The sequence below is a fragment of the Hyperolius riggenbachi genome, chromosome 3 (genome assembly GCF_040937935.1).
Source record: "Hyperolius riggenbachi isolate aHypRig1 chromosome 3, aHypRig1.pri, whole genome shotgun sequence".
NCBI lineage: Eukaryota > Metazoa > Chordata > Amphibia > Anura > Hyperoliidae > Hyperolius > Hyperolius riggenbachi.
Genome location: NC_090648.1, coordinates 21,885,208 through 21,912,393, shown reverse-complemented (window position 1 = coordinate 21,912,393; position 27,186 = coordinate 21,885,208). Strand labels below are relative to the sequence as shown.

Genomic DNA, 27,186 nt, shown 5'->3' with positions numbered 1-27,186 from the left:
ATTTTGTAGATCTTCTTCTGTGTCCAACACAAAGCACCAGTGTGCAAAATAGACATTTAAAGTGTAAAGAGTATATGTAGCAATTATTCATTGCTTTTTAGTTCTCTTTTACAGCGCATGCAGGTTCAGGCTACTCTACTTTCTTCCTCCCCTCCTCTCTGTGGCACGCGTCATAGTGCACGGAACTATGATGCGATGCAGAGAGTCGGAAAATAATTCGAGGAGACAGAGACTGCGCATGCGCTGTAAGGACCCACAGACATCATTTTTCATGTTTCAGCTCTACTTTCTGTAGGAGCCATGTTTTCAATAGCATTGAGAGTGGGCATACCGGGATGGAGAGGGATTAAGAGAGGAAGTGTATACACTTCATATACACTTGGGTATACTTAAAGGGACTCCAAGATCAAATTAAACGCAAAATGTGAACTTACCCGGGCTTTGCTGTAGCCCAGTGCTGGTCTGTAGTTCCCACGACGTACCTCCGGGTCTTCTCCCAATGCCTCTTCAGAAATGGTTGGCCGGCGGATCCTGGCGACACTCGGGCCGATTTTCGGGCTCCTACTTCCGCATACATCACGCGTAACGTCATTACGGCGTCCGGCGTCACAGTACGGCGCATGCGTGGTTTAATCGCGCATGCGCCGTACTGTCACGCCGGCCACCGTGATGACGCGAGGCGGCCGGCGTAATGACGTTACGCGTGATGTATGCGGAAGAAGGAGCCCGACACTCGGCCCGAGTGTCGCCAGGATCCGTCGGCCAACTACAGACCAACACTGGGCTACAGCAAAGCCCGGGTAAGTTCACATTTTGCGTTTAATTTGATCTTGAAGTCCCTTTAAAAACATACCCTGTGCCCCTGCTCAGTGTCCCTTTCAGGGGTTCTTTCTTTAGGGTGGGGGAGAAGAATTTGGGCCTGGTTTGCAGGCATTACAAAATACTTACCGAGCCTCCAGCGGCGTTTTGTAGCCTTCCTGAAGCTCCTAGCATGCTCCTATTGGCTTTCCGACGTACTCTGTTCACGGCAGCAGGCGTATCACTCGACTCTAGGCAGGTCAGGTAACACGCCGGCTTCCATGCAAGGAGGATGGCAGAAAGCCGCTAGGAGTTTCAGGAGGGCTGAAAGATGTTGCTGGAGGTTTCAGTGAATATTTTGGAGCAGGTTTGCGTTTTTTTCTGCTGGTGGTTCAAGTAAGCAACCGACAAGCACATGAATACGGCTTCAAGTGATCACAGCTGGTGGATATTGGGGACATATGTATATACAGTATATGTATAAATAATATATATATATATATATATATATATATATATATATATATATATATATATAGATATATAGATATATATATAGATATATATATATATATAGGCATCTGATAATAAATCTCCATGCATGTATATCTGATACACATATAAATAGAGGTAGCCAGACCTCTCCATCCAGTTAAATATAGGTAGCCAGACCTAATCCCCCACCCTCCCAAGTAATTCATAGGTACCCAGACCTCTCCCATCTCCCCCCAGTAATTCATAGGTAGCCAGACCTCTCCCCTTTCCCCCCAGTAATTCATAGGTAGCCAGACCTCTCCCCTCTCCCCCCCCCCAGTGATTCATAGGTAGCCAGACCTCTACCCTCTCCCCCCAGTAATTCATAGGTACCCAGACCTCTCCCCCCACTAATTCATAGGTAGCCAGACCTCTCCCCTTTCCCCCCAGTAATTCATAGGTAGCCAGACCTCTCCCCTCTCCCCCCCCCCCCCCAGTAATTCATAGGTACCCAGACCTCTCCCCTCTCCCCCCAGTAATTCATAGGTAGCCAGACCTCTCCCCTTCCCCCCAGTAATCCATAGGTAACCAGACCTGAACCCCTTCCACCCTCCCCCCAGTAAATCATAGGTAACCAGACCTGAACCCCTTCCACCCTCCCCCCAGAAATTCATAGGTAACCAGACCTGAACCCCTTCCACCCTCCCCCCAGTAAATCATAGGTAACCAGACCTGAACCCCTTCCACCCTCCCCCCAGAAATCCATAGGTAACCAGACCTGAACCCCTTCCACCCTCCCCCCAGTAAATCATAGGTAACCAGACCTGAACCCCTTCCACCCTCCCCCCAGAAATTCATAGGTAACCAGACCTGAACCCCTTCCACCCTCCCCCCAGTAAATCATAGGTAACCAGACCTGAACCCCTTCCACGCTCCCCCCAGTAGTTCATAGGTAGCCAGACCTCTCCCCTTCCCCCCAGTAATCCATAGGTAACCAGACCTGAACCCCTTCCACCCTCCCCCCAGAAATTCATAGGTAACCAGACCTGAACCCCTTCCACCCTCCCCCCAGAAATTCATAGGTAACCAGACCTGAACCCCTTCCACCCTCCCCCCAGTAAATCATAGGTAACCAGACCTGAACCCCTTCCACCCTCCCCCCAGAAATTCATAGGTAACCAGACCTGAACCCCTTCCACCCTCCCCCCAGTAAATCATAGGTAACCAGACCTGAACCCCTTCCACCCTCCCCCCAGAAATTCATAGGTAACCAGACCTGAACCCCTTCCACCCTCCCCCCAGTAAATCATAGGTAACCAGACCTGAACCCCTTCCACCCTCCCCCCAGAAATCCATAGGTAACCAGACCTGAACCCCTTCCACCCTCCCCCCAGTAAATCATAGGTAACCAGACCTGAACCCCTTCCACCCTCCCCCCAGAAATTCATAGGTAACCAGACCTGAACCCCTTCCACCCTCCCCCCAGTAAATCATAGGTAACCAGACCTGAACCCCTTCCACGCTCCCCCCAGTAGTTCATAGGTAGCCAGACCTCTCCCCTTCCCCCCAGTAATCCATAGGTAACCAGACCTGAACCCCTTCCACCCTCCCCCCAGAAATTCATAGGTAACCAGACCTGAACCCCTTCCACCCTCCCCCCAGAAATTCATAGGTAACCAGACCTGAACCCCTTCCACCCTCCCCCCAGTAAATCATAGGTAACCAGACCTGAACCCCTTCCACCCTCCCCCCAGAAATTCATAGGTAACCAGACCTGAACCCCTTCCACCCTCCCCCCAGTAAATCATAGGTAACCAGACCTGAACCCCTTCCACCCTCCCCCCAGAAATTCAGTTTCAGTATATTTTATTTTTTTTGGGAGTGCTCCATGACAGTGGGAACACTACTATCTATAATCAAAAGAAGGTGGTACATTATAATAAAAAGTGTGGAGTACCCTAACGGTGGGGACACCCAAGAAATTGAACAGGAACAGGTGAGTTTTTTTTTTTTTTTGTGGAGTGCTCCCTGACAGTGGGAACACAGCTATCTATAATCAAAAGAACGTGGTACATTATAATAAAAAGTGTGGAGTACCCTAACGGTGGGGACACCCAAGAAATTGAACAGGAACAGGTGAGTTGTTTTTTTTTTTTTTTTTTTTTTTTTGTGTGGAGTGCTCCCTGACAGTGGGAACACTGCTATCTATAATCAAAAGAAGGTGGTACATTATAATAAAAAGTGTGGAGTACCCTAACGGTGGGGACACCCAAGAAATTGAACAGGAACAGGTGATTTTTTTTTTTTTTTTTTTTTTGTGTGGAGTGCTCCCTGACAGTGGGAACACAGCTATCTATAATCAAGAGAAGGTGGTAAATTATTTAAAAAAGTGCGGTGCACCCTAACGGTGGGGACACCAAGAAACTGAACAAGAAAAAGGTGAGTTTTTTTTTTTAAGTCAGCAGAAGCCATTTTGGTGGCAGGTAGTAGGCAAAGTCCTAGCTTGTGGCCCTGAGAGGAGCAGCGGCTCAGTCACATAGTAAGTTGACCATCACCCTCAGTAAGCCAAAGCCATTTTGGTGGCAGGTAGTAGGCAAAGTCCTAGCTTGTGGCCCTGAGAGGAGCAGCGGCTCAGTCATATAGTAAGTTGACCATCACCCTCAGTAAGCCAAAGCCATTTTGGTGGCAGGTAGTAGGCAAAGTCCTAGCTTGTGGCCCTGAGAGGAGCAGCGGCTCAGTCATATAGTAAGTTGACCATCACCCTCAGTAAGCCAAAGCCATTTTGGTGGCAGGTAGTAGGCAAAGTCCTAGCTTGTGGCCCTGAGAGGAGCAGCGGCTCAGTCATATAGTAAGTTGACCATCACCCTCAGTAAGCCAAAGCCATTTTGGTGGCAGGTAGTAGGCAAAGTCCTAGCTTGTGGCCCTGAGAGGAGCAGCGGCTCAGTCATATAGTAAGTTGACCATCACCCTCAGTAAGCCAAAGCCATTTTGGTGGCAGGTAGTAGGCAAAGTCCTAGCTTGTGGCCCTGAGAGGAGCAGCGGCTCAGTCACATAGTAAGTTGACCATCACCCTCAGTAAGCCAAAGCCATTTTGGTGGCAGGTAGTAGGCAAAGTCCTAGCTTGTGGCCCTGAGAGGAGCAGCGGCTCAGTCATATAGTAAGTTGACCATCACCCTCAGTAAGCCAAAGCCATTTTGGTGGCAGGTAGTAGGCAAAGTCCTAGCTTGTGGCCCTGAGAGGAGCAGCGGCTCAGTCACATAGTAAGTTGACCATCACCCTCAGTAAGCCAAAGCCATTTTGGTGGCAGGTAGTAGGCAAAGTCCTAGCTTGTGGCCCTGAGAGGAGCAGCGGCTCAGTCATATAGTAAGTTGACCATCACCCTCAGTAAGCCAAAGCCATTTTGGTGGCAGGTAGTAGGCAAAGTCCTAGCTTGTGGCCCTGAGAGGAGCAGCGGCTCAGTCATATAGTAAGTTGACCATCACCCTCAGTAAGCCAAAGCCATTTTGGTGGCAGGTAGTAGGCAAAGTCACCGGAAAGGTGGAAGACCAATAAACAAAACAGCAGCAACATCAGGGACAACAGTAAACATAGCAGGACATAGCAGTGCTCCATGAGGGTAGGAACACTGAAATACTTTTGCAGCAGGAGCAGAAAAAAATGAAATTGTGCAGTGCACTGTAACGGTGTGAGCAACGATATCAATAAAAGGTTTTTTTTTTGGGGGGGGGGGGTTTAACCATAGAGCTCCATAAAAGTGGGAAGACTGCTGTACCTTTGAATCAAATTGTGCAGTGCACAATAATGTTGGGAACACAACTGAACATTAAATATTTAATGTTATCTTATAGACACATAGGTATATCAGAGGGAGTTGAAAGCGATCTCATTCAGTTTCTGTCTCTGAGGGCAGGGGCTGAGTATTCACCATCAATCCAGGACTGATTCATTTTTAAGAAGGTCAGTCTGTTCACTGAATCTGTAGACAAACAGGATCGCTTTTCAGTAACCACCCCACCTGCCGCACTGAATGCACGCTCAGAAATGACGCTGGAAGCCGGGCATGACAGAAGTTGAAGCGCATACTGCGCCAGCTCGGGACAGGTTTCCAGTCTGGCGGACCAAAATTCCATAGGGTCCTCTGTGCGCATACTGTCAGATGCACCAAGTGACCCCATGTAATCACTGACCATGCGGCTCACCCGCTGGTGAAAACTTCCTTCTACTGTTCTTGTTGTTATTGTTGGACGCTCAGAGAAGTAAAAGTTTCTCATTGCTCCAAAAAGGTCTCCAGGAAGAATGGGTCTGCTAGGCTCAGCTACTTGCTGGGTGCGATGAGTGGGGATAGCTGTGATCTCAGACTGTGGAAAGGCCTCCTGCACATGACGTATTAGGGCCTGCTGCAGCTCCCACATCCTCTCCTCCTGCCGGCTTGCTGGAATGAACTGACCCAGTTTCCCCTTGCATCGAGGGTCTAAAAGGGCGGCCAACCAGTAGTCATCCCTCTCCTTAATGTTTTGGATCCGGGGATCTCTGCGTAAGCATTTCAACATATGAACAGCCATGGGGAAGAGATGAGCCTGCGCCTCCAAATCATCCGGTCTGCTCAACACATCAAAATCCTCTGACTGCTGCTGCTGCTCGTCCTGCCTTCCAATGTCTACCCACCCATGAACCACAGATGCCGCACTGGCCTGCTCTCCCTCCTCACAATGGTCAGGCACCTCAAGTAAGTCCCGCGTGAAAGTAAGCTCCTCCTCCTCCTCCTCATGTGCCTGAGTTTGGGTGGCTTGGAGCAAGCTTTGTTGTTCAAGCTCATCAAGCGCATCCTCCCCAGCTGCCATCAGGCTACTCAGACTCTCGTCCAGCATGTACACGAGAGGGATCACTTCGCTGATACAGACTTGTGCCCCACTTACGAATGTTGTAGCCTGATCGAATGGGGACAAGACACGGCAGACTTGATACATCAGCCGCCACTCTTCCTGGGTGAATCGGGCAGGTGCGCCCTGGGTGCCATGTCCTCCTCGGAGGTACTCTGCAACCGCCTTTTTCTGCTCGCACAACCTATTCAGCATGCGAAGTGTGGAGTTCCACCGTGTTGCACTGTCTGCAATGAGCCTATGGGGGGGCAGGCCATGTTTCTCCTGCAATTTAGACAGCGAATCTTTGGCATTTGAAGAATAACGTAACTTCGATACAACTCTTCTTGCATGCTGCACCACATCACTCAAACCTGGGTAGGTGCGTATAAAGCGCTGCACCACCAGGTTGAGTATGTGGGCAAAACATGGCACATGGGGGATGTTGCCCTGATTCAGGGCGGCAATCAGATTTGCTGCGTTGTCACATACAACATGACCAGCCTGGAGTCTTCTTGGGGTCAGCCACTTCTGCACCTGTCCGTTGATAATGGCCAGGACATTTGGTGCAGTAAGTCTCTGCTGCTCAACGCTGACTAAGCCCAGAACCGCCTGACAGCGTCGATGTACCACTCTGCTGTGGCCAGTCCCACGGGCACGCTTACTGGGGGCCTCAGCTGTAGCGGTTGCGACATGACTAGAGGCAAGTGTGGAACTGTTCCCCTTGACACCACGGGGCGGCGCAACCAGCTCATTGGCCGCCCCAGGACTGGAACCCTCCTGTTGACATTGGAGGGTGACCCAATGTGCCGTAAAGGACATATAACGTCCCTGGCCATGACTGCTGGTCCAGCAATCCGTCGTGAGATGTACCCTGTTGCCTACAGAATAGTCAAGGGACAGGGTCACATTATCCACAGTGTGGCGATACAGGTCAGGTATTGCTGTCCTAGCAAAAAAATGGCGGCTGGGGATCCGCCATTCTGGTATGCCAAACCTCAGCAGCTCGCGAATGGCTGTACCCTCCTCTACAAGACTGTAGGGCAATAACTGCTGGACCATAGCCTGTGACAGCAGCCCATTCAGCCTCCGGATCCTGCTGTGATGGGAAGGCAGTGGCTTTGTCGACCTTATCGACTCAGTAATTAAGGGCTGGGTGCTGTGAGCCACTGACGAGAAACGTGCAATTGAGGTAGCTGACATGTGGCCTCTACTGCCAGACTGTGTTGCGGAGTGAAGGCAGGGGGAAGGGGTGCCGATGTCAGAGCCTGAATGGGAAGAAGGATGGGGCACTGTGCGGGGTCTTTTACCCATTGCTTCCTGAACAAGCTGATTTTCTCTCTTATGCTTTTTTATGTGGGAGAGTGGTCCACCTGTGCCCGCTCTTGACAAGTCCTTCCCTAAACGCACCTTATGACCACAAATGTTGCATATGGCAATGTGGGGATCAGATTCATCAACGGTAAAGTACTTCCAAACTGGGGCTTTCTTAGATGATTTTTTAACTGTTTTTTCAGTCTCAGGCACAACAATTTGGGAGAGGGTGCTTTCAGATGCAGGCTCAGGCTGTGGCTGCTGCCTCGTTTGAAAAAGCCTACCAGAGGAGCCACTGCTTCCACTAGGTCTCACGGTATGCTGATGCAGCCTCTGCGGCTCTGAATCATCTGAGCTGGCATCATCGTGACGTTCAGGCGGGGCATAGTCCCTATCCAGATCATCGTCACTATATCCCTTATAAGAACCCAGCTCATCATCATCAGGATAATTGGGAGAAAGAAGGTTGGGAGAGCCCTCATACTGGATGTTATGTTCTCCCATTGAGGACTGAGACTGATCGCGGGCATGGTACAAGTTGTCATCATGATCATCACCCGCCAATCCCTCATCGATAACATTCTGAGGTTCATTAAAAAAATTCTGGGCATCAGACTCTAGGTTTATGTCGGACTGCGAAAGAGCTTTGTCCACAAGGTCTGCAATATGTGCAGTATATGGAAGTGAAGGCTCATTTTGGATGTTGGTGGCAGATCTTTGAGCAGGCATGGGTGTGCTGCTGGTACTGCTGCTACTCTCCAGGGCCTGAAGATTGGGGGACTGAGAACCGCTATCTCTCGTCACAAACTCCACAATTTCATCAGCCTGGCTCTCCCTAATGGGGCGTCGTGGGCCCTTCATCATCATAGAATCGCGCGTAAGGTTGTAGACTTTTTTTGGAGTTACATCTTCACTCCTCACTGTGCCTGTTGAGGATTGGCCACTACCTCGCACTGATTGTCCACTACCAACTGACTGTCCCCTGCCAGTTTTGGACTGACCCCTGCCGGGTACAGTGCATCCCCTGCTTGGTGCAGAGCGTCCCCTTCCTGCTGTGAAATAGGGATGTACTTTTTGGGCTGCTGGTTCTTGATCACTGCCTGTCAAGGTGTCAAACAAACATCTTTTTGCAGTGGTTTCAATTCCTCGGCCACGGGCACGGCCTGCTCCACCTCTGCCAGACATTGTAGGGAATATGTTCAGCAAGTGCCAAACGTTATTGTTTTATTGAAATGTAGGGGAAAGTGACAAATGATAAACGTATAAAATAAAATAAAAATAAATCAAATTAAAATTTCAATGTAATGAGGGAGGAGAGGACTGGAGAGCTAGTCCAAATTATATATCAATTGCTTTTGGACAACGCACTTGAAATAAATCCCCCCACAAAAAAAATGAAAATAAAATTCAATCAAATCAAATAATTAAAATGATAAAAAAAACAAAACAAAACACAAATACAATTCACTCTCAGCACACGATCCCTGAATCTAACTGATTTCACTCTATTACATATCACAGGCCCTCTCTTGTCTCTACAATCTACACGCTTTCACTGTAAAATCACAAGCCCTATAATCAGTTTTCCCTGCCTCTAACACTAAACAACAGAATTCTAACCCTAAACAAAGCCCTAACTACAATAATCAACTTCCTAACACAGGCTTACAATCACACAGATCAAAGATGTAAGAAAATGCAATAGAATTGCAATTAATATGGATGTGTAACTGTATCACTCTCTGTCTCACTCCTTCTCCTCAGAAAGTGAAAGCAACCCACAATGAACACAGATCATGGCTGACAGCTTATATACTGAAGGGCGGGAGAAGATACTATTGGTTGCTTAGGATGTAGCTCCCAAACAAACTTGATAACTGATTGGCTACTCCTAGAAAAGGGGAGTTGTGCCTACGAAATTACGCGTAAAATTACGCGTAATTTGCCGTAAAATTACGCATGCCAACGCTATTACGGTAGCCGGCGTAATTACAATACCGCTTTACGACTTACGCGTGCATACTTACGCGTAAGACCGTAAATTACGCGTAGCGCTTACGCGTAAAATAGCGGTAAATTACGGTGCGTAATTACGCGCATGCGTAATTTCGGCCCAGCACTGCTATGCATGTCATCTCCTCCACCTCTTTGATTCTTTCTGATAAACCATTGTTTAATTGACGGTGGTCAGGTGCTCTTCCACAAGGTTGGGATCATTGCACGAGCTGCATTTAATAGGTGAGGACGGATAGATTTTTTATAGCTTTTTAAAGAGTAAGAGCTGCAATGTAGTAAATATACTTCAGGTCTAAATGGTAGTGACTCACCCCATATTTTAGTTACGAGGTCAAGCACCTGTTTCCAGTATGGTTTGACTCCAGGGCAGTCCTATGCAATGGGTATCATTCATAAACAGGCTGTCGGTAGTGCGGGAAAACACCGTTCTTCTCCGCAACCGGTAATTAAGACTTCTGGGTGGCCATTCATAAAGAAGTCTGCCTGTTGCGTAAGAAGTGCGGAGGTTTTCTGGAGAAAGCTGGCGGCAGCGTGGCGGAAGACATGCGGAAACTTAAAAGCTGCCCGATTCCCTCCCTGCGCTTCTCTGTCTGATGCTGCTTGGGAGGTCCCTCCCATTCATTTATATGTATTCCGCCCGCCTATCGCTACTGTCGAGCAAGCGGTATTTTCCTTCCGGATACCGCTTGCTCTAATCTTTATGAATGGATGTGTTTGTTACTTTTTCTAGATTAATCTAGAAAAACTCCGCACAAGGCGGAAATGTATCGCTCTGTCACCTTTTCATGCGGAAAGAGCCTTTATGAATGGGGCTTATGCTGAGTGGTCGGGAAAGTCACCGGTGTTAAGTATTTCCGCATGCGGAAATGCTTTATGAATGATACCCAATGTGTAAGATGTCCCCTGGAGCACCCAAGCATCTCCAACATTTGGATTCAGTCGTGGGAAATATCATGTGGAGTGTTATTATTATTATTTATTGTATTTATAAAGCTCCAACATATTACACAGCGCAGGACAATAAATAGTGATACATACATTGCAACAAGGTGTGACAGACAGAGAGGTAGCAAACGGTTATACAATATAGCACAAGGTTATACATACAATCAGGTTATAAAATGCGGTTTACAGAGACCCGGCAAAACAAGTACGAGTTAGTCCATGAGAAGGGTGTAATTGCCGGGGTAGTAAAATTAAGAAGGACACGCTAAGGGAAGGGGGAGGCCCTGCCAAGGCTTACAATCTAAAGGGTGGGGGGACACATAAGGTAGGACTGTGGAAAGGGTGATTGACAGAGAGTTAGAGTGTGGTAGATGTGGGGTAGGCTATTTTAAAGAAATGTGTTTTGAGGGCTTGCTTGAAGGTGTTGAAGGAAGGAGCGAGTCTGAGGGGGAGTGGCAGGGAGTTCCATAGGGTGGGGGCAGCTTTTGAGAAGTCTTGTAAGCGTACATGGGAATGGGAAATGCGTGGGGAGGTCAGGCGGAGATCATTGGAGGACCGGAGGGGACGGGCAGGTATATATCTGTTGACGAGCTCAGAAATGTAGGTTGGGCAGGTCTTGTGCACAGATTTGTAGGTAAGGCACAAAACCTTAAAACTGATCCTTAAGCTGATAGGGAGCCAGTGTAGGGCTTCGCAGAGGGGAGAAGTGGAAGCATAGTAGTGGGAAAGTCTGATGAGTCTAGCTGCTGCATTCATGACTGATTGAAGGGGTTCAGTGTGTTTTAAGGGGAGGCCAGATAGTACGGCATTGCAGTAGTCAAGGCGGGAGATGATGAGGGGATGGATGAGAAGCTTGGTAGTGTCTGGGGTCAGAAAGGGGCGGATTTTGGAGATGTTTCGAAGGTAGAAGTTGCAGGTTTTGGTAACATTTTGGATACAGTATGTTGGCTGAAGGAGAGGGCAGAGTCTAAGCGAGGTGAAGTTTTAGCAGGGTTCTTTACCAGGAGGTCAGAATTTTTTAATTTTGCTCTTGGGTGGAAACATTCAGTGATGTCTTGTGCGCCAGGAGGAACATCTTTTCCAATTGGAGGGGTGTGAATGTTGTATTTAAGGCAGTATGCCACTCTTTTTGGAAATATAGCAACTCTGTGTCGTCGTAGTCTGTAAGTAAATTGTATACACAGGATATGACATGTCTGTGGGGTCCTTTTGAATTACATTTTTGTTCAAAAGCCGTGTATTTGTGACTGAGGTGTTCCTTATGAGGAGAAGAGCACACAAAATGTCTAATTTTAAAAGTATTCCCATAGTTTTAGTGAATTAGGGGTTGTCAAATATTTGCATGCATTAAATGTGTTGACAGAGCCATTTAATGTGAAGTCTCCTAATGTAGTCATCTGATCTTTAGTCCACCCCTTAAGGACGTTTTTAGAGTGACCTGGAGGAAAAAAGGGAGAGTAAAGAGTAAGGGCGTCATTGGGCCAATTAGATGAGACAGAGTGAAGTATTTAGAGGAGTAGCATAGTGCCTCAGTGGAAATGAGTATTAGCGGGTAGTAGTGTTGGGCGAACAGTGTTCGCCACTGTTCGGGTTCTGCAGAACATCACCCTGTTCGGGTGATGTTCGAGTTCGGCCGAACACCTGACGGTGCTCGGCCAAACCGTTCGGCCACATGGCCGAACTAAGAGCGCATGGCCGAACGTTCCCCGAACGTTCGGCTAGCGCTGTGATTGGCCGAACGGGTCACGTGGTTCGGACCCGAACGCGCTCTGATTGGCCGAACGGTCACGTGGTTCGGGTAAATAAATACCCGAACCACGTCATATCTCCGCCATTTGTCTGTGGGTTTAGCTTTGGGTAGGCAGGCAGGGTAGTTCGCGCTCCAGCCACGCTAGCCAGGGTCCCCCCCAGTCATTGTGTGTCACTGCTGGGAACAGTAGTACACCGCTCGTTCAGCCACACTATATAGCATTCTGTGTACTGTTCTGTGTCTGCTGGGAATAGTGGTACACCGCTCGTTCAGCCACACTATATAGCATTCTGTGTACTGTTCTGTGTCTGCTGGGAACAGTAGTACACCGCTCGTTCAGCCACACTATATAGCATTCTGTGTACTGTTCTGTGTCTGCTGGGAACAGTAGTACACCGCTCGTTCAGCCACACTATATAGCATTCTGTGTACTGTTCTGTGTCTGCTGGGAACAGTAGTACACCGCTCGTTCAGCCACACTATATAGCATTCTGTGTACTGTTCTGTGTCTGCTGGGGATAGTGGTACACCGCTCGTTCAGCCACACTATATAGCATTCTGTGTACTGTTCTGTGTCTGCTGGGAACAGTAGTACACCGCTCTTTCAGCCACACTATATAGCATTCTGTGTACTGTTCTGTGTCTGCTGGGAACAGTAGTACACCGCTCGTTCAGCCACACTATATAGCATTCTGTGTACTGTTCTGTGTCTGCTGGGAACAGTAGTACACCGCTCGTTCAGCCACACTATATAGCATTCTGTGTACTGTTCTGTGTCTGCTGGGAACAGTAGTACACCGCTCGTTCAGCCACACTATATAGCATTCTGTGTACTGTTCTGTGTCTGCTGGGAATAGTGGTACACCGCTCGTTCAGCCACACTATATAGCATTCTGTGTACTGTTCTGTGTCTGCTGGGAATAGTGGTACAACGCTCGTTCAGCCACACTATATAGCATTCTGTGTACTGTTCTGTGTCTGCTGGGAATAGTGGTACACCGCTCGCTCAGCCACACTATATAGCATTCTGTGTACTGTTCTGTGTCTGCTGGGAACAGTAGTACACCGCTCGTTCAGCCACACTATATAGCATTCTGTGTACTGTTCTGTGTCTGCTGGGAACAGTAGTACACCGCTCGTTCAGCCACACTATATAGCATTCTGTGTACTGTTCTGTGTCTGCTGGGAATAGTGGTACACCGCTCGTTCAGCCACACTATATAGCATTCTGTGTACTGTTCTGTGTCTGCTGGGAATAGTGGTACACCGCTCACCCGCCACTGTATAGCATTGTGCTCTGTGTCGCTGCTGGGAATAGTGGTACACCGCTCACCCGTCACTGTATAGCATTGTGCTCTGTGTCGCTGCTGGGAATAGTGGTACTGTATAGCATTTCTGTACTGCCACTGTACTGCTGCCAGTCAGCGTGTACTGTAAGGATAAGTGAAATGAGGAAGAAATCCGGTGAAAGAGGGAGGGGCAAGGGAAGAGGTGTTTCCCCTGACGGTTCACGTACAGGCCACAGGGGAGCACCCAAGAAAACCCACTCAATACCGCCCATGTTGTCCAGGACAACAACCCTCACAAATCCAAAAGAACAGGACCAGATAATTACTTGGATGACCTCTCAAGCGTCCAGCAGTGGGTTAAGCAGCACCAGCACATCACGCACGAGGTCCGAGTCCTCAGCCAGTTACAAGGAGCCAGTGGGCACAAAGCTGACACAACCGGCAGCGACACCACGCACACAACTGCCAGATAACCAGTCCGATGAATTACCTCAGGACACAATGGGGTATTCGCAGGAGCTATTCCCAGCCCAACAAACTTCCACCTTTCAAAGGTCAATGGAGGAACAGCCAGAAATGTTGTGCCTGGATTCACAACCGTTAACTGTGGGAAATGCACCGCGCACTGAAATACAAGGCGAGTCCGAAGAGGACTCGGAAACCCAAATCCCAGAGCAATTTGGGCAGGAGGGGTTGCAATTGCAGGAGGTCGGCCGACAAGATCTGGAAGACGACGTTGGAGTGTGCTGCGCAGAGGTTGTTGTGGGGAGCTCTACTCCACGGCGGCGGCCCACAATGACATATGACGAGTTTGAGGAGATGGAAGAGGAGGGTATGGACAATGTGGACAGAGACCCAGATTTTGTTTGTGAACGAGAACATCGCCGTCGTAGCAGCAGCACAGATGAGTCTGTTGAAGAACCCACTGCTGCACGAGCTCGCCTTGTGCCACAAGGTAGGCGGCGCGCAATTTCAGGCACCACAAGCGTGGAAGTTCAAGTGAGAGGCAAAAGAGGAGCAAACAGAAATCGCCAGCAAGGAGGCAGGTGCTCCAAAGTCTGGGCTTTCTTTGAAGACTGCACTGAGGATGTTACCATGGCGATTTGCAAGGTGTGCAAGACCCGCCTGAGCAGGGGGAAAAGTATTAACAACCTCTCCACCACCAGCATGAGCCGTCACATGCTATCCAAACATCCCACTCTTTGGGCAAACGCGTCAGGACAGGGTACCAGAAACAACACTGCCTCCCTTGGGTTCACCAGACCCGCCTCAGCAGCAGCAGTAGCCCAGCCATTGCGTGGTTCACAACATTCACAAACATCAGACGACGCTGACACTGTCACTTTCCGGAGTAGTGCTCTTGAGGTCTCCCAGTGTTCTTCAAACACAACAACCAACAGCCCTTCCGTGTGCAGCGCTACGGTTCAGTTGTCTGTGTCGGAGATGTTTGAGCGCAAGAGGAAATTGCCAGCAAATGACCCCCGGGCCGTGGCAGTAACAGCCAGCATAGCCAAGCTTCTGGCCTGCGAAATGCTGCCATATCGATTGGTGGAGACAAACAGCTTCAAGGGCATGATGTCAGTGGCCATCCCACGTTACGTGGTTCCCAGCCGCTACCACTTTGCACGCTCTGCAGTGCCTGAGTTGCATGAGCACGTGGTCAGCAAAATAACCCGAAGCTTGAAGAATGCCGTTGCCTGCAAGGTTCACCTCACCACTGACACCTGGACGAGTGCGTTCGGCCAGGGTCGATACATCTCCCTTACCGCGCACTGGGTGAACCTTGTGGAGCCTGGCAGCGATTCCTCACCTGCTACGGCACGGGTGTTGCCCACGCCACAAACAGCTGCACCGCCGTCCCTCCCACTGGATAACAGCAGCACCTACCTCTCTGACTCCTTCTCCTCCAACGCATCTCAAAGCTGTACCTCATCCGGAAACGCTAACCCAGCAGCAGTAGGATCGTGGAAGCAGTGCAGCACAGCTGTTGGCATGCGTCAGCAAGCGTTGCTGAAGCTAATCTGCCTTGGGGATAAGCAGCACACAGGGGAGGAAATTTGGAAGGGAATAAAGGAACAGACGGATTTGTGGCTGGCACCGCTGGACCTGAAACCGGGCATGGTTGTGTGTGATAATGGGAGTAATCTCATTCGCGCTTTAAGGTTGGCTAAGCTGACACACATCCCTTGCCTGGCGCACGTGATGAACCTAGTAGTTCAGCGGTTCCTGAGGACATACCCAGGCGTGGCCGATCTTCTGTTGAAGGTGCGTCGAGTGGCCAAACATTGTAGAACTTCCAGTACTGCTTCGGGGGCACTCGCCAAGATGCAGGAGCGCTTCAATCTCCCCCACCATCGCTTGCTGTGTGATGTCCCTACGCGCTGGAATTCTACGCTGCACATGCTAGCCCGCTTTTGCGAGCAGAAGAGTGCAGTGGTCCAGTACATGACGGCGCAGTACCGAGGCGCATCCGGCCAGCTGCCAAGCTTCTGTGGATCCGATTGGGCCAACATGTTGGACCTCTGCCAAGTCCTCCAAAATTTTGAGCAATCCACGTTGCTTGTGAGCAGTGACAACTCTTCAGTCAGCATTACCATACCACTGCTGTGTTTACTGAAGAGGTCGATGTTAAAAATCAAGGAAACAGCTGTCATGATGCAACTGGGGGAATCTGAAGGAGAAAACGATCAGCGTGATGGTACCAACATCAGGCCATCCGCCTCAGGGAACGCTGGCCCCAGCAGCTATGACGAAGAAGAGGAGGAGGAACAGCTGGAGTTGGAGCAGGAATTTCATGCCACCACTGACGAGGGCCAGAGCGGTGCACGTTGGACTTCCACAATTCAACGCGAATGGTCAGCAGAAGCAGACCAGGAGGAAGGTGACGACTATGATGCATCACAACAACTATCACAACGCTCACAAGAGGATGATGAGGATTCTGGTAGGACTCTGGCACACATGGCTCAATTCATGCTAGACTGCATTGAACGTGACCCACGCATTGTGCGCATTCTGGACAACACCAATTACTGGGTTTATACCCTTCTGGATCCACGGTACAAACACAATGTTCCAAAACTGCTTGAAGAAAGAGTCAGACAGGTCAAAATGGAAGAATACCAGCAGGCCCTTGTGGAGACTTTAGAGAGGAGATTGACATCCTCCCCCTCCTCTAGCCAGTTGTACGCAGACAGACTGACTTCCGCAAACCCAGGACGACCAGGAGGGCAGCAAACAACGCAAGCCGCAGCTAGTACCCAAAAGGGAATGGTATCGGCAGTGTCCTTGGAGTGGGAAAATTTTCTGACACCCATGCAGCAGCAGCCCACAGAACAGCAAGCGTGCAGATCCACCTCCAACACCGATCGCCTGGAGAAGATGGTCAAGGACTACATGTCAGATGACGTAGCTGTGTCTAACAATCCATCTGCACCCTTCAACTATTGGGTATCGAAGCTAGACACCTGGCACGAACTGGCAATGTACGCAATAGAGGTGCTGGCTTGCCCGGCAGCCAGCGTTATGTCGGAACGCTGTTTCAGTGCTGCCGGAGGCATCGTCACAGATCGGCGTATCCGCCTCTCCACAGAAAATGCAGACCGTCTGACTCAAATTAAAATGAATCAATCCTGGATTGGAAACGACTACGCAACACTCCAGGACCCCAACCAAGTAACATGACCAATGAACATCTGGGATGGTTTAGCGTTTCCGGTCCCTGTTTATTGAACCTCTCATCTGTATTACACTTATGACTGCATGGCGGCAAAAAGCATTGCTATATCCGCACGCTTTTTGTCCTCATGCAAGGCCTGTGTTGTTGTGTCTCAAAAAGCTTGGCCTTCTCCTCCTGCGCCTGCTCCTAGTCCTGTTCCATCACGTCTGCTGCTGCTGGGTTAGCATTTCCAGTCCCTGTTTATTGAACCTCTCATCTGTATTACATTTATGACTGCATGGCGGCAAAAAGCATTGCTATATCCGCACGCTTTTTGTCCTCATGCAAGGCCTGGGTTGCGTCTCAAAAAGCGTGGCCTTCTCCTCCTGCGCCTGCTCCTGTTCCATCACGTCTGCTGCTGCTGCTGGGTTAGCGTTGCCGCTCCCTGTTTATGGAACCTCTTATCTTTATTACATTTATGACTGCATGGCGGTACAAAGCATGCTATCCGCACGCTTCTTGCCCTCATGCAAGGCCTGGGTTGTTGTGTCTCACAAAGCGTGGCCTTCTCCTCCTGCACCTGCTCCTGTTCCATCACGTCTGCTGCTGCTGCTGCTGCTGCTGGGTTAGCGTTGCCGGTCCCTGTTTATGGAACCTCTTATCTTTATTACATTTATGACTGCATGGCGGTACAAAGCATGCTATCCGCACGCTTCTTGCCCTCATGCAAGGCCGGGGTTGTTGTGTCTCACAAAGCGTGGCCTTCTCCTCCTGCGCCTCCTCCTGTTCCATCACGTGTGCTGCTGCTGGGTTAGCGTTACCGGTCCCTTTTCCTGGAACCTCTTATATGTATTACATTTATGACTGCATGCCGACAAAAAACATGTTACCTGTGCAAAGAAAACAGACATTTCCCGCATTTAAAAGACAGTTTTCCCTTTGAAACTTTAAAATCGATTTTCTCAAAAACTATAAGCTCTTTTTGCAAATTTTTTTTTTCCTCTTGTACCCACTCCCAAGGTGCACATACCCTGTAAATTTGGGGTATGTAGCATGTAAGGAGGCTTTACAAACCACAAAAGTTCGGGTCCCCATTGACTTCCATTATGTTCGGAGTTCGGGTCGAACACCCGAACATCGCGGCCATGTTCGGCCTGTTCGGCCCGAACCCGAACATCTAGATGTTCGCCCAACACTAGCGGGTAGTTGGAAGCTCTACCAATTTTTGCGGAGTCAGGTTGCCAGGGAAGGTCTGTGAGGTTGCTCTCAATAAATTATTTTTCTAAGGAGACCCAATCTTTGTTATCTGAGTGTGAGAACCAATCTATTATTCTGTTTAGTTGTGCTGCTAAGTGGTATTTCCTTAGATCTGGCAAACCTAGGCCTCCATCAGATTTAGATCTCCTAAGGATGTCTACTTTAAGGCGAGATTTTTTCTTTCCCCAGACAAAAAGGTTAATTTTCTTATGGAGGTCTCTGAGAAAGGATACTGGTAGCTGGATTGGGAGAACCTGGCTAACATAAAGACATGTGGCCAGTAAAGATATTTTAGTGGCAGCAATTCTGCCAAACCAGGATAAAGATCTCACATTGCCCTAATCTTCTAATAGTTTGAAAAAGTTTTTAAGCATGGGGGCATAGTTTAGCTTAAATAAGTCGTTGTGTTTAGCTGGTAGTTGTATCCCCAGATATGGGATGCTTTCAGGGTTCCATTGAAAAGGGAATTGGTCCTGACATTGTTTTTTTAAGGTGTTCAGGCAAAGTTATATTAAGTGCCCATGATTTTGAGTAGTTAATTTTCATATTGGAAATAGTTTGAAAGAGCTTAAATTCTGAGATTAGATTAGTTAGTGAAATCTGGGGTTGTGTGAGGAAAAATAATAGATTGTCTGCAAAAGCAGCTATTTTATATTCTTTAGGACCCACGAGTACTCCATGTATATTATTATTGAGGTGTATTTTGTTGTGGAAAGGTTCCAGGGTTAATATGAAAAGGGTGGGAGACAGAGGGCACCCCTGGCGAGTACCATTTTTCAAAGAGTGTTGTTAACCCGGACTTTTGCAGATGGATTGCAATATAGAAGATGAATCCAGTTTATCATCATGGGACCCAGGCCCATTCCTTCAAGTACTGTGAACATGTAGTCCCAGGCCACTCGGTCAAAGGCCTTCTCGGTGTCAGTGGATAAGAACATCCCTTCCCTCGAGCGCCGAGAGCCAGACCTGGATTCCCAAGGCTTTGTGAGGGCCTTTTTCCACTAGCCTGCGATTTGCGATTTGATTCTGATCGCAAATCGCAAGGTACATTAAACTAATGGAAACTGCAGCAGCAATTTCCATTAGTGCGATCCGACTGCGATGCGGTTTTGGTCAAAGTGCAATTGTTGTCCTGCCGCGTTTTGTATGCGATTAAGCTGTACTATAATGAGTATAGTAGCTCAATCGCAATCACAATCGCATGGTGATAATTGAAACGCGATTGCGACCTTTTATCGCATGGACAAATGGACAATTTGTGTAAAAAATGGACAAATGGACAATTGTGTGTAAAAAAAAAATCAAAAGATTGTCATTTACAGAGATATTTCTCCCACCCAGCATGGGTATGTGTAAAAATACACCCCAAAACACATTATACTACTTCTCCTGAGTATGGTAATACCACATGTTTGGCACTTTTTTGCAGCCTAACTGCGCTAAGGGGCCCAAAGTCCAATGAGCACCTTTAGGCTTTACAGGAGTGCTTACAATTTAGCACCCCCTAAAATGCCAGGACAGTAAACACACCCCACAAATGACCTCATTTTGGAAAGTAGACACTTCAAGGTATTCAGAGAGGGCCATGGTGAGTCCGTGGCAGATTTCATTTTTTTTTTTGTCACGAGTTAGCAGAAATGGAAACTTTTTTTTTTGTCACAAAGTGTCAATTTCCGCTAACTTGTGACAAAAAATAAAATCTTCTATGAACTCACCATGCATCTCAGTGAATAGTTTGGGATGTCTTCTTTCCAAAATGGGGTCATTTGGGGGGTATTTATACTATCCTGGAATTTTAGCACCTCATGAAACATGACAGGTGGTCAGAAAAGTCAGAGATGCTTCAAAATGGGAAACTTCACTTTTTGCACCATAGTTTGTAAATGCTATAACTTTTACCTAAACCAATAAATATACACTGAATAGTTTTTTTTCTTATCAAAGACATGTAGCACAATAAATTAGGACAAAAATGTACCGGTATATAGAAATGCTACTTTATTTGAAAAATGTCAGCACAGAAAGTTAAAAAATCATTTTTTTGACAAAATTCATGTATTTTTTGATGAATATAATAAAAAGTAAAAATCGCAGCAGCAATCAAATAGCACCAAAAGAAAGATGTATTAGTGACAAGAAAATGAGGTAAAATTAATTTAGGTGGTAGGTTGTATGACCGAGCAATAAACCGTGAAAGCTGCAGTGGTCTGAATGGAAAAAAAAGTGCCTGGTCCTTAAAGAGAACCCGAGCTGGGTTTGAAGAATGTGATCTGCATAGTGAGGCTGGATCTGCCTATACAGCCCAGCCTCTGTTGGAATTCCAAACCCCCCCTAAGGTCCCCCTGCACTCTGCAATCCCTGATAAATCACAGCCGTGCTGTCGACATACAGCGTGTCGCAGCGGCTGTGTTTATCTCTATAGTGTCAGTCTGCTGCTCTCCCCACCTCCTGCAGAACTCCAGTCCCCACCTGCCTCCCTTCCCTCCCCGCTGATTAGAGGGAAGGGAGGGGGGCAGAGACTGGAGCTATGCAGGAGGTGGGGAGCAGCCGAGACTGACACTACAGATGTAAACACAGCCACACAGCGCGGCTGTGATCTATGTCTGATTTCAGAGTGCAGGGGGACATTAGGGGGGTTTGGAATACCAACAGAGGCTGGGCTGTATAGGCAAATCCAGCCTCTGTATTCAGATCACATTCTTCAAACACACCTCGGGTTCTCTTTAAGGGGTAGAAAGACTGTGGTCCTCAAGTGGTTAATCATTGACAGACACTCCTGATCTTAACTTTAACATCTTAACTTTGTCTTAACTTTAACTCCTGATCTAAACTTTAACATTCAGATTGTGTATAAAGCACATCTGTTCACAAAATTAATTTATTTCATTACAAACACTTTATCAGCATGGGCAAGATCAAAGTGCCATCAAAGAACACGATTTTAGACCTGCAAAATGTGGAAATGGGCTACCCAAGACCATTAGTAAGAAGTTTGGTGAGAAAGGGACAACCGTTGGTGGGATTGTTCCAAAATGAAAAAGTATACAATGACCATAAGTTGCCTTCAGTCTGGAGCTTCATTCAATATCATGAGGTGAAATAGAGTTATGTAAGAGTCTTCCAGCATTACAATGACACTAACCATGCTGCTAAGGCAACAAAGGAGTGCCTAAAAAAAAGACCTCAATCCTATAGAAAATCTGTTGAGGAAGCTGAAGCTTTGAGTTGCCAAGTGCCAGCAAAGAAACCGAAAGTATAAGGCCCGGTTCACATTAGCGTTCCCTGTCCGGATTCGCCGTGCCAGATCCAGACCGTATACTGTACAAACGGAACGTACGTTCCGCATAGCAATGCAAAGGCTATGCGGATGTTCACACGCGTCCGTTCCATACAGTACGGAGCCGGACCGGAGCCGGACTCCGGACGCTTTTCCAACATGCGCTATTTTTCGGTCCGGATCATCCGGCCCACGCACCTGGACCGGAGTCCGGATCATCCGGCCCACGCACCCGGACCGGAGCCTGACTGCACCATCCGGAAATATGAAAGCAATGGGAAACGGAAGCACAGAACACACTGGAGACAAACACCGGACGTTCTACCCCACTTCCTATGCGTATTTATAGCGGCCATTTCGGATGTGGACACATGAGTCCAGCATATCTGGAGTGGAGCAGCAGTGACACACATGCTGGAGCTGTTTTGGCAGTATGTCGGAGGTGGAGTTGAGGCCTACAGCGGAAGGTCCTGATTCTACAGGTGCACCAGGTGCACCTTCTGCAGACCCCAACAAATTTTAAGGTATTTTTTTTTTCCCACGGATCCGGATGGCAGCCTGAAGCAGTCCTGATGCAAACGGACCGGATCCTGATTGGATCCGGATCGGAACCGTCCATTTGCATGCCAAAACGCAAGTGTGAACGGGGCCTTAACAGTGTTTCTGTAAAGAGCAGTGGGCCAAAATGAAGCATGGAGGACAAGCTTGCAAGTCTTTCTGGGTTAAAACCATTTCTTGCTTGGATGTTCAGTCTCCTCTAGATCCAGTCCTTATGTACATATTTTAACTTCTTGGCGACCACTCCATGCCAATTGGCATGAACACGGCGGCAGCCCCAGGACCACTCAATGCCAGTTGGCGTGAAGTCCTAGGACTGGTTTTGCAGGAGATTGTGTGCGCCGCTGTCATCAATCACCCAGCAGTGATCACTGCTAGGAGACTGTTAGACGGCGAAACAGCCATCTATTTACATGGTACAGCGATCAGGGCCGGATTTGTACTTTTTACCGCCCTAGACCAACTTTCCCAGCCGCCCCTGGACCAACAGCACCCAACACCCCCTCCCTAGTATGACCTATCTCCGCCCCCCGCCCTGCACCTTTTCAAAGAGGAATTTTTTTTTATTATGGAAATAAGTTTTTAAAGCTCTTGTACCTATTCTTAGGTACAGGAGTAAACAAAAAAAAATCTCCATAAACATATAAATATACTAATAAGTACCTGGATGATCCCCCAGTGTGATTACAGCCGAGTGAGGAAGGAAGCACGCAAGGCATGCTTGAGGTCTTCCCTCCTAGTGACGCTTCAGCCACATAAATGCACCTGATCCGTGCAGCTTTTCATTGGCCTTGATGGACAACTGTAGTCAGAGGTATAGGAGGCTGCATTATTTATTTCCTTTTAAGCAATACCAGTTGCCTGGCTGTCCTGCTGATCCTCTGCTCTGCCTCTAATACTTTTAGCCATAGCCCCTGAACAAGCATGCAGCAGATCTGACAATAATCAGATGTTTCTGATTATTGTCAGATCAGTCAAGATTAGCTGCATGCTTGTTTCTGGTGTGATTCAGACACTACTGCAGCCAAAGAGAGCAGCAGGGCTACCAGGCAACTGATATGGTTTAAAAGCAAATACATATGGCAGCTTCCATTTACTGCTCACTTCAGTTGAACTTTAAAGGATACCCGAAGTGACATGTGACATGATGAGATAGACATGGGTATGTACAGTGCCTAGCACACAGATAACTATGCTGTGTTCCTTTTTTTCTTTATCTGCCTTAAAGAGTTAAATATCAGGTATGTAAGTGGCTGACTCAGTCCTGACTCAGACAGGAAGTGACTACAGTGTGACCCTCACTGATAAGAAATTCCCCTTTTTTACCTCTTTCTTGCTCTCAGAAGCCATTTTTTGCTAGGAAAGTGTTTTATAGTTGGAATTTCTTATCAGTGAAGGTCACACTGTAGTCACTTCCTGTCTGAGTCAGGACTGAGTCAGCCACTTACATACCTGATATTTAACTCTTTCAGGCAGAGAAAGAAAAAAAGGAACACAGCATAGTTATGTGTGTACTAGGCACTGTACATACACATGTCTATCTCATTATGTCACATTTCAGTTCGGGTATCCTTTAACACACTGTCAGTCACTGTGACGTCAGCATGTTCAGGACAGATCCAGGGGCGCCGCCAGGCACCAAGCAGACCAAGCGGCTGCTTGGGGCCTCATGTTTTTAGGGGCCTCGGAGTCTCCGTGACGTCGTTATGACGTCACACCGGCACTGTCCTGCCGCAGCGGCTTCTTGGTACGGGCTCAGGGGGCGGGCAGACTCCGGCGAGGGGAAGGCTCTGTCCCTGCCCACCCACCAATAGAGCGGCTGCTTGGCCTCTTTAGTTCCGCCCCCGCCCACTGCTCTGCCCACCCTCCCTGAAGCCGGGTGTATGCGCCGCATACTTCCGGTTCTGCGTTCCACATGGACTGCAGGAACCGGAAGTACAAATGGTGCATGACTCCCGGCAAAGCCACCAATCTCCTTGCCCGCCTGTCTGCCTTCTACCCCTGCTCCCTGCCCGCTCGCTATCTATGGGGGCACCTACTTATGCCTAGCTATCTACCTATGGGGGCACCTAGCTACCTTTAGGGGCACCTAGCTATGCCTAGCTACCTATGGGGCACCTACCTACACCTAGCTACCTATTGGGCACCTACCTACACCTAGCTACCTATGGGGCACCTACCTACGCCTAGCTACCTATGGGGCACCAACCTACACCTAGCTACCTATAGTGGCACCTAGCTACCTATACTGGGACTCCTACCTACCTATGGAGCACCTACCTACACCTAGCTACCTACAGGGGGCACCTACCTATGCCTAGCTACCTATGGGGCACCTACCTACCTATGGGGGAACCTACCTACGCCTAGCTACCTATGGGGCACCTCCCTACGCCTAGCTACCTACAGAGGGCACCTACCGACGCCTAGCTACCTATGGGGCACCTACCTATACCTAGCTGCCTATGGAGCACCTACCTATGGGGCACCTACCTACCTATGGGGGAACCTACCTATGCCTAGCTACCTATAGGGGCACCTAGCTACACCTAGATACCTATGGGGGCACCTAGCTACACCTAGCTACCTATGGGGGCACCTACCTATGCCTAGCTACCTACAGGGGGCACCTACTGATGCCTAGCTACCTATGGGGCACCTACCTACGCCTAGCTGCCTATGGGGGCACCTACCTACGCCTAGCTACCTATAGGGGCACCTAGCTATGCCTAGCTACCTATGGGGCACCTACCCACGCCTAGCTACCTATGGGGCACCTACCTATGCCTAGCTACCTATGGGGCACCTACCTACGCCTAGCTACCTATAGTGGCACCTAGCTACCTATACTGGGACTCCTACCTACCTATGGAGCACCTACCTACGCCTAGCTACCTACAGGGGGCACCTACCTATGACTAGCTACCTATGGGGCACCTACCTACCTATGGGGGAACCTACCTACACCTAGCTACCTATGGGGCACCTCCCTACGCCTAGCTACCTACAGGGGGCACCTACCGACGCCTAGCTACCTATGGGGCACCTACCTACACCTAGCTGCCTATGGAGCACCTACCTATGGGGCACCTACCTACCTATGGGGGAACCTACCTATGCCTAGCTACCTATAGGGGCACCTAGCTACACCTAGCTACCTATAGGGGCACCTAGCTACCTATGGGGGCACCTACCTATGCCTAGCTACCTACAGGGGGCACCTACCTACGCCTAGCTACCTATGGGGCACCTACCTACGCCTAGCTACCTATAGGGGCACCTACCTACGCCTAGCTACTTACGGGGGTGCCTATTTACGCCTAGCTACCTTTACTGGGACACCTACCTATTACACTCCTCCCCACTTAGTGTCTGTCACCCTCCTCCACACCCCATTAGTATCACCCACCTCCCAACCCAGTCAGTGTCACCCTCTCCCCACCCAGTGTTATCCTCCTCCCCACCTAGTGTCATCCTCCTCCCCAACTAGTGTCATCCTCCTCCCCTTCCAGGCAATGTCACCCTCCTTCCGCCCAGTGTCGCCCTCTCAGCCGCATCCAGTTTCACTATCCCACCCTACTCAGCAGCTCCATCCCGCCAGCACCCAGTGGGCCAGAACATTTAATTAAATTATGTCTAAGGTAACATTTGCTGCATTTTTATATGTGTATTTTTCATGTGTGGGTGGATAATGCTTACTGAATTTTAACGTGTGGGAGGTAATATTTTCCTAATTTCCGATTTGATGCATTTCATATGTCAAAAGTAACGTTTGCTGTATTCCATGTGTTAGGGAAATCATTTGCTGCATTCATTTGTCGGAAGTTGGGGTTGTTGCATATCATGTTTCAGATGTAATGGTTCTTGCATTTCATGCATTGGAGGTAATAGTTGTTGCTTATTATGTGTCGGAAGTAAGGTTTTTGCATACCATGTGTGAGAAGTAGGGGTTGTTGCCAGGGCTATGGAGTCGGAGTCGAGGAGTCGGGGCAATTTTGGGCACCTGGAGTTGGAGTCGTTGATTTCATAAACTGAGGAGTCGGAGTCAGGAGTCGGATGATTTTTGTACAAAATCCACAGCCCTGTTAAGTATTAGACTAAGGAGTCGGAGTCAGAGCCATTTTGGGTACCCGGAGTCGGAGTTGGAGTCGGGAGTCGTGGTTTCATAAACTGAGGAGTCTGAATCGGAAGATTTTTGTACCGACTCCACAGCCCTGGTTGTTGCATATCATGTGTCAGAGGTAATGGTTCTTGCATTTGATGTGTCGGAGGTAACGGTTGTTGCAGTTTATATGTCAGAGGTAATGGTTGCTGCATTTATTACTTGATGGTCATAGTTGGCTACATTTGCTGCTTTGGGATCATTGTTGCAGCATTTGACATTCTTTTGTCATCTCATGATTACTAAATGGTATGCTAATAAATAGCAGTTTCTGCTGATTTATCATCTGCGCATCCATGATGCAAATCTTCTTTCTCACCACATCATGGCAGAAACACTGCTTCCTTATAGTTTGTGGCATGTCTAATTACTCTTAGGCTCCCTGCACACTGCATGTGATTCCGATTTTTAATCGTTACTGCATGCTGTTTTTTCTGCGTTATTCTGTTGCTAGCATTCAGGGAAAATTGGAATCGCAAATCGGATTTGCAGTGTGCAGGGAGCCTTATGCTGGGTACACACTATGAGATTTTCTGGTCGATTTACTGTCAGATGGATTATTTCCAACATGTCCGATTTGCTTTTCGATTGTTTTCCGAGCATTTTCCGATCGATTTCCGTGCACTTTAATATGAAATCGATCGGAAAGCAAATCGAACATGTTGGAAATAATCCATCTGACAGTAAATCGACCAGAAAATCTCAGTGTGTACCCATCATTAGAGTAACTTTGCCTAACTGTTGTGGGAGGAAACTCTGGCCTGCCGCCTCACTGTTATGCGTTACCTATGTTAGCCCCGCTCACATGATGTCATGACCATGCCCATTT

The 27,186-nt window shown here is 48.4% G+C and overlaps 1 protein-coding gene across 1 annotated transcript in view; it reads left to right on the top strand.

Annotated features, from left to right (window-relative positions):
- Positions 1-27,186, top strand: part of LOC137561923 (olfactory receptor 1500-like) — a 71,895-nt gene that overhangs the window by 5,177 nt on the left and 39,532 nt on the right. The window lies entirely within an intron of this gene.